Source organism: Schistosoma mansoni, chromosome 3 (assembly GCF_000237925.1).
Source record: "Schistosoma mansoni strain Puerto Rico chromosome 3, complete genome".
Classification (NCBI taxonomy): domain Eukaryota; kingdom Metazoa; phylum Platyhelminthes; class Trematoda; order Strigeidida; family Schistosomatidae; genus Schistosoma; species Schistosoma mansoni.
This window is the reverse complement of record NC_031497.1, coordinates 8,964,396-8,973,491: the sequence shown is the minus strand read 5'-3', so window position 1 is coordinate 8,973,491 and position 9,096 is coordinate 8,964,396.

The following is a 9,096-nucleotide window of genomic DNA, read 5'->3' as shown; positions in this document are numbered from 1 at the left end:
TCAAGTAGATGTCATTTATGCTACATGACGTATACTTTAATCCTACATAGTCGTTAATGTTTTACTAATCAATTTATATGAAAAATTGTGAAGTAATATTGATAATAAATTATTATTTTTCGTTTATATAGAATGTCTTGACATTCTGGAATGAAGCCGTCATCATCCCCATATTTGTGAATGGAGAGTGCGTTTTCCAAACAGCAGCCTGCTTGAATATCTGGGTTACGTGTTCTTACCATCTAGACATTTCAACAAGTTATCTGTCTTATGTTTGTTTTAACACATTATTATGTCTATTAGTCACACAAACTATTCAGGCGCGTTTATGAAAAGCTTACAACCTTCTGCTGTAAAAATGACAAAAAAGTACAATCAGAGACATCGTGGTAGCCGGCAATATTCATTGAAGAGAATGAACATTGTTCAGACGTCGATTCTTGAACTGCCAACATCTAACTGGCGATCACTCGATGTGTATCGTCAAGATCAATCAAGAAATAAGAAAAGGGAACTTGTTTCAATAGTTTGTACTGAGAATTCTATATTGTACCAAAAATATAATATTGAATAAAGCCATCAATAATAATAATAACTATAGGAATATAAATTTGTTTTCGGTTACACTTAAAATATTGGCTCCCGTCACAGTCCGCAGGCTTTCCCAAAACCTGTGAAAAACTAACTCACAACCAGTGAGCTGGTTTTCGTCCAGGTTGTGAACGCATTGTCTTTATTTTCACACTCCGTCATACTCCTTGTGGACCAAAGATTATTGTTTCTTGATACCAGAACTGCCCTTGACTCGTTGGACAGGACTGTACCCTGCGGTTGTCTGTTAAGAAAAAATGAGACCGAGACGCTTATAAACATCCTAACTCTTTCTCTACATAAATACCTCTGGAAGAGTGATGTAATACCGTCATCTCTTCCCCTGTTGTTTCATTCTAGCTGTAGTGTTAGGCACAGTTACCCAAACTCGCCATACCTCTCTATGTCATTGATTATGTTTTGGTAACAGCTTGATGAAAGTAAGTGGAGATAAATTCTTCAATCTCCAGTATGAGGAACAATTTATGGTGCCATCATGATATTATTTTGGTCATAAAAGATCGGGTTTAAAATTCATCTATGAGGACAGTACTGTTCTGTGTTTGTGAAAGCTGTCACAGAGAGTTGAGGATATTTGGCGAATTTCTGTGCTTGATCATAATTGTTTATGGAGGATTGATAGCATTCAGTTAAAAAAAACAACATTTTAATGATGCTAGAGTTCGTCAATATCTGTTTAGCTCAATGACGGTGATTTTATTAGTATCATTATCTGAAAACACTTACGTAAACATGTGTTACGGGTGTCATCACATACTTCACATTATTTGCTAATTTTGCAACGGATTTTAAAAAGTGAGAAGGTGGTCAATACACTAACCAGATATTTAAAGATTATGTTCGACAATTAGTATATCGTGAGGAAAACCACCACATTTAAATTAAGTTGAACAATTCTAATAATTAATCCAGAAATTATTGCTTCAAATGTCTATTACAGAAATCACATAGTAATCTGAATTATATATGTATCAAAGGATACTTATTAAACCATTATAAATTCACTCTTGCTTACTCACTTACTTACTTACTTACTTACTTACTTACTTATTTACCTAATTATTTACTTACGCCTGTTACCCCTCGTTGAGTAGCACCAGAATTCTCTACTCAACTCTATTCTAGACAACCCTTTCCAGTTGTTTCCAGTTGTTATTCATCCTTTTCATGTCTGCTTCAAATTCTCGGCTCAGTGTGTCCTTCAATCTTCCTCTTTTCCTTTTCCCTTCAGTATTCTAAGTCAGCTCTTGCCTCGTGATGCAGTTTGATGATTTTCATAATGTATGTCCAATCTACCTCGATAGATTAGTTGATTCACTATCATAAAATTTATATCCAACATCTCTTCTGTCAATTATCATTACTTACACAACATCAATCGTAAAATTCAGTTTAGCAATTATCTCAGTTTTGTGATTATAATTTCACCAAATCAATACAAACAAGGAAATACACATTGTATAAAGCATAGCAATAAACTACATACGGTTTGATCAATTATCAGACTACTTAATTTACTGATCAATATTTCAAAATGTCTAATGAATTTCAGATGACGTTTTCTTAACATAAAACAGATAGAAATGGTATTAATGTTATATTTGTTCTTTTATAATTTTTGTTGGTCTATAAAGTAAAATTAACATACTCTGAAGTTATCTTATTGTATAGAAAGAGAGACTTTACATAAATTACAACACATTCCTATGTAAATTGAAGTTTATAATCAACTTATCTTAATGATATTCTACTAAGTGAGTTCATGGTTAGATGGGATTTAAATTTAGTCGAGTGGAGTAATCCATTATAATAAAACAATTCCTTTACAGAATAGCAACCAAATATCTTTTATTTTAATTCACTTGGTATTATTTATTTGAATCTTCCCATCGATTTTTAGGACTGCAATAGATCAGTCTCCTCCTATTGGCCATATGTGCATATTGTGCGTATTGCCTCGATATAGCTTTATTTCACAAGTATTATAAGCAAAGATGGACAGTAGCTACCCGTGGAATCCAGGGACGCGCGTTTCGTTCTATTCGGGTGAGTGGATAACGAAGCGAAATGTACTGCGTTTGAATCCCAGAGTGAACATCAACTCTGAGATGCAGGTACATCCAGTTGAAAAATCCCAAATGGAACGAAACGCGCGTCCTGGATTCTACTGCCAGCCACTGTCCATCTTTGCTTATTATCCTTTATTTTAGTTTTCAAAAATAATTCACTTCTACTGTCTGACTTCGTAATATGAGTATTAAACTTAATGATTCAACATCTCAATGAGATTTGCTGTAATGCTAGATAGAAATAACCTGAAGAAAGTTTTGGATTAATGTTTCATGGTGGGTTTCACTCATTTTTATGACTTCAGTAACATTATCAGAATGGAAAATTTTCTGGCAATTTACATCAGACGCAATTAGTGTTATAGATAAAGATCAAACTAAGGATTATGCAAATACTAGACAAACTAACTAGTGAGTAGGTTAAAGTGTTTATTATTTAATAGCGATAGAGTTTAAATAATGGAAATCTTTATAAATATTTAAGTGAAAAAAGGTAAGCTACTCCTAGATCGTAGATATTATTCATATTTACCGACAAATATTGTATGATAACATCGAAGTAATTCTTTAGTAAGTTAAGTAAAATTTAATGCCTTCAAAATTAAAAAGTAGTCAATTAGTGACATTTATTGTAAACCTCGTTGTATTCACAACTTCTACAGATGTATAGATACAATACGTAAGATGTCCATGATTTTCAGAATGTTCAATATTATTCATTTTTAAAGTAAATTGAGAAGTAGTATTCATGAGCTGGTAAGTACACCAGTATCACATAAAATATCTAATAGAATAATGTAATCAATAAATTATTTGTCAACATGTTATACTTAATTTGATTATATATATAATTAACTGACCACTGAGTGGTGACCAATGTTATGTTTGCCTAATCCTTTAAGTTCTAACTGAAGTGTATCGACCAATGTGACCACTAGTTTAAGTGACTGAAAATCAAATGCATTATGTTTGATGTTAACTGGTTGAACTAATTCAACAGGAAACCCTATGTGACTTAGATTCAATAAATAGCTGGCACTCATTAGTTAGGTGTAAATGCATAGTATGATATTATCGATGTGAATATGTTTACAAAATATGTAATAAGCATTAGGGTCAAAAAGATTCTAGTCACAACATATATGTTTTATTTTGCTTTAAATATATATATATATATATAAAGAGATTGATCAGATGGACTGTGAATACAAGGTGCATGCTTCGTTATACTTCAGACTCGTTAGCTAGATGTATCTACATCGTGGAAATGATGTTTACTCCAAGAGTTGGACCCAGTAACGATTGCTTCATACACTACTGTGCTATCCATTTACCTATTGAGTTCAGAAATTAATATTTGCCAGCAATTAATGAAAGGGATCATTAAAATATCAAAAGGTAACAATACTTAGGGATTTTCGCTCTTTACTCGGTACAATTTTCGTTAAAGATCAAGTATTTACCATGTAATACGGACAATATTGTATTATAAGGATAGAGGGAGCAAACGCCTAATCTCTACACCACGGGGTCGGGATCCAATGGTGTTAACTTCTAACTTCATTCTCGGGACCAAAGGTCTTGAATTCTATTACGTACTGGATAGTCGTGGATGTACATTGTTGAAGAACCTCAAACTTGAACGAATAGTCTATCCACTACTTCCAAGTTTCAATGGTGATCTAACTAATATTTAAGCTATCACTAATTAAAATAAGATGTTGAAAGTCAGCATTATTACACTCTGTATTTTTTTAATTCTTAATGATCATGAGGTGTTAGTTTTAAGTGAAATTTAATCTAACTTCACTCTGTTAACTATACGGGGTCTTTTCAGTGAATATACTCCACTGTCTAATGTTCCATCTATGGAAAATTAATTTTTCATTATATTGTGAATATTTCTAGTTCATGAACTGGTTTTCAAAAATCTACCAGCAAAACCATGGTTTAAGTTAAACTTTCACTTTAATATTACTGTTAATGTTAGTCAGTCCCTTTCTAAATATGAGATGTAGAGACTAGTTTGAATATGATAGGGAAGATATCCATCTGCCTACCTTAGGTCGAGGATACTGATGCATAAGTCCCCACTATCGTGATATGTGACAGTGAAAAATAATCGATGAAAGAAGACATGCATAGGTCACAAGTATTTGAGTATAGTGATCTTCGAAACATTGATCGTGTATGGTGGGACGGCAGATTCACTAATGATAAGGTTAGGAGTTAGTAACTGGTTGGTAAAACTATGGACTTGCATGAAGTCATTTGGATACGTTGCCCATGATTAGCTTTCTTATCATGGATGACTTGAGAGAAAGGCAGATGTTGTCTTTAATCAATAAAATCATTGGTTCTTGGCACTAGTTATATCGGAATATGCTGACTTTGTGATTGAAAATTGTATCTGAAATGACTTAAGATCTTCCTCAGTGAGGTGGTCGTATTCATTTTCCATCTCACTGGGAATATTAATTCAGATATTATTTTCAGCTTTTCATTCTTCTGTTTCGTTTGTTCCTTTCAGGATATATTGTTTATTTCGATTTTTATTTCACTTCAAACTAAGTCCACCAAAGCTGAAGACCACTAAACCAATCAGAGACAAGTAATCGACTCCAAGGTCACAGCACGTTTACTGATCAACTATGGCATTTAGCTAGCAATACGATAAACATAAGTTTAGTGTCTGATTGTGTCATGACAAATTTGAATGATGGAAATGTAATTAAGTATTTACAAGAAATTAGAATGTTGAAAATAACAATTATGTGTAAGTATGAGAATGAAGTGAGGCTGAATGTATGTTTAGAAAGTGAGGGTTAGGTTTACAAGTAAGTGTTAGAGTTTAGATTGAGGAATTATATTTCAGTGCGTTAGAGCTAAGATGTCATATTTAGGATTAGAAGTAAGGGTTGGGGTTCAGTATTAATATTTGGAATTTTAGAACTAGAATTTTGGGTTAGAGAACCCATAACCAACTTCTAATGTTTACTATTATGTAAAATTAATAGACACTGTAAATTCTATCTTTCATTCCAAACTATGCATTTTCTTGCACTGTTCTCTGACTTTCTAAGTCTCTAGTAAATCTCAGGGTCGGTTATCAGTACACTCTATGTTTACCATTAAGTCCTGTTCTTTGTTTGTTGTTATTAATTTTTTACTACCGTGCTGATATGAATTGTAGCAACTTTAAGCAAAACATATTCCCACCATATTCTACATTGCTTATGATTGTTTGTGTGTGGAACATAATTACATATTTTTTTGTTCTGATAAACAATCGCTTACAATTATGTATTTAATCATCGAATATATGAGTCCAAAAACTTTACACTTCTATAATTAGTGTACATGAGTTGACGTGAAAATAATTAATCAATTGTAAGTGGTATCACTGATCAACTATAAGTTAGACATCCATTGAAAACAGGATCTCTAGATAGCGATTTCATCTTATCATGAGACTTCTTAGCACTGCTTATTCATAGCTTTATCACGGAGGATTTCCTAATTATTTTAAGTAGCTGATGAAAGGAAATTGTCAACATAAAATAAATCAAACCAAATATGGATTCAATCATAATATGTAATAAGAAAATAAATTGACTTTACGTGCTTTTTAGTCCTTTAAAATAGATTTTGTTATATTAGATTGTCGTAGTAAAATATTCTTTTCCTTTTTATAAATCATATTATAACATTTAATAATTGTTTACATTACATAAAATGTGATTTATAAAGATATTAACTTTGACAGTTGAGATCATGAATCAATTGAAGGTAGACCACCATGGAAAGCCTGGAAACATTGGACGACCGTTTCGTCCTATTATGGGACTCCTCAGCAGTGCGCATCCACGATCCCGCCTGGTGAGATTCGAACTCTGGCTTCAATTGATTCATGATCTCAACTATCAGAATTACTGTAATATCCATAAAACCCTTTCTGATAATAAAGATATTAACACCTACTGTAATGCAAATTCATTCACATAGTCAATGCTAAAAATAAAACGACTCATCTATGAAAAATAATTTGTTAATGAGCCTTATTAATTGATTAAGGATTAATTCAATTCAGACAACTTTAATTACATGATTAAAGTCTACGATGAAACGCTTCTCTTTATTCATACAGAGTTTATAAATAGTATCTAATTCTACTATAAGTTGTTTACTGAAATATTAATATCCATAATATGTTTATTTCTTGAGGTTTTATATATGGTCTTAGAATGTTTAATCATAGATTTGTCTACTTTCTTCACATTAATATTTTGTTTAAAGGAATAAAAAAAAAATAGAAAAACATAACTGGAAATAACTGGAAGAGGCTGCATGTAAGGGGTCAAACAAATGACCTATAATATATGCTGAACAAAGGTTATTGAAACAAAGAAATTCGAAATTATTCATTCTCAATATAAACTCTAAATCATGTTAAAATAATCAAAAAATCCTAATGACGAAGTCATTGTGACTCATATATACATAGGAAATTCATGATATAAATTAGTTAAAATAGTATGTTCAAGTTGGTTGTTCTACTACATATTTCATTGTTTGATAACAAAGAATGTTAGGATGAACAAAATCTTAACTTATTTTATTAATTTCTGGAAATATTTAGTTGGTTGTCGTGAAATTCATACCTAAGTTCTGTTTGTTACTGATTCACTATACTACACTATACCTTATCATGTTAATAGATTGAAAAGTTCTTGTATACAATTTTCGCTCAAAGTAGCTATCAATATTTGAAAGTAACATATGACTTTATAATGTTAGTTATATAAAAGTTATATAATATACCCTTGTGGGCCAGGGTAATTTTGCATTGGTTTTTAGGAGAACCAGACACCATCCAAACTTTCACGTGACAACCCAAACAGTACAGCTCAATCCCACCCCATAGGAGAACCAGACACTATATGGGCTTCAACGCTACAATCTGAACAGTACAGCTCAATCCTGTGGCGCAACCACGCAGGTACCAAGCACCCTAATGGACCAACTTTTACGTACTCTAAGACTTTAATTATAGTTGTCAATAACTTGATGAGATTGACGGATATTTTGATGACTACTAAGTGTAACATTATGTTCATTGAAATGATAATAATAAACATGATACTGTTTAAAATACGAAATTCACCTGGAAATAAAAATGTCATTCTCTTGAATAGAACAGAGTAGTTTTAAAGTTAAAAAGTTGATAATATTTCGATAATGTAATAAGAAGACGAAGATTATCAGAATTATGTGATATATGAGCGCAATACATTTTGAACAATCTGAACACACATATACTTGTTAAGAACACTTATATCTAAAAATAAAAGGTCAACTAAACTGGAAATGGGGGGTAAGAATAGACAAGGATAATAATATTAAAAATAATGTGAAAACATATATGAACTTTAGTATAAATTAGAGCGGATAGTTTCACAGTAATGTAAAAACAATTTGACACCTAATCACTCTGGATAATAATCTAATATTATCAGGGTAGATTTAAGGAGAGAACAAACTGTTTTTGAATACACAAAGGGGGTTTGAATTTTTGTATGGCTAAGGGTTCACTAAACCTTAGTATACGACCTTTTACACTTTTATACGACACCACGAAAGCCGAGTTAAGATCATTCTGATGACCTGTTTCGATTATATATTTGGCAATAGAGGGTGATTGATGTTCATCCTTTACTCTTATTGGGTCATTTGATTCTATTTGTTTTCGCAACCATTTTGGTACATGTTCACTCACCCTAATTTTCAGATCACGATTGCTCCTCCCTATGTATGTGTGATCATACACACATTTAAATTGGTAAACGCAGTGGGATGTGACACAATCGTTTTCACGTCCTTTAGGTTTTGAATGAAGCATGAACCTCGTTCTTTCTTTGATAATGACCTTCGCGCTAATATATCACATAGTTCTGATAATCTTCGTCTTATTACATTATCGAAATTTATCAAAGGGACTAATTGCTTCAAAGTTGATAATAGTTAGTTACAGAGTTGAGATCATGAGTCAATTGAAGCTAAACCACCATGGAAAACCTGGAAGCACTGAACAGCCGTTCCGTCCTATTGTGGGACTCCTCAGCAGCGTGCATCCACGATCCCATCTCGCGAGATTCGAACCCAGAACCTATCGGTTTCGCGCGCGGGCGCTTGACCTCTAGACTACTAAGTCGGCATCCAACGGTGTTAATGTCTAACTTCAACCAATCCACGAAATTGAGAAACCATTCACCAATGTCATCAGTGAGTTGATATCTCCCAACAGAGATCGTGGATACGCACTGCTGAGGAGTCCCACAACAGGACGAAACGGCCTTTCAGTACTTCCAGGTTTTCCGAGGTGGTCTAGCTTCAATTGACTCATGATCTCAACTCT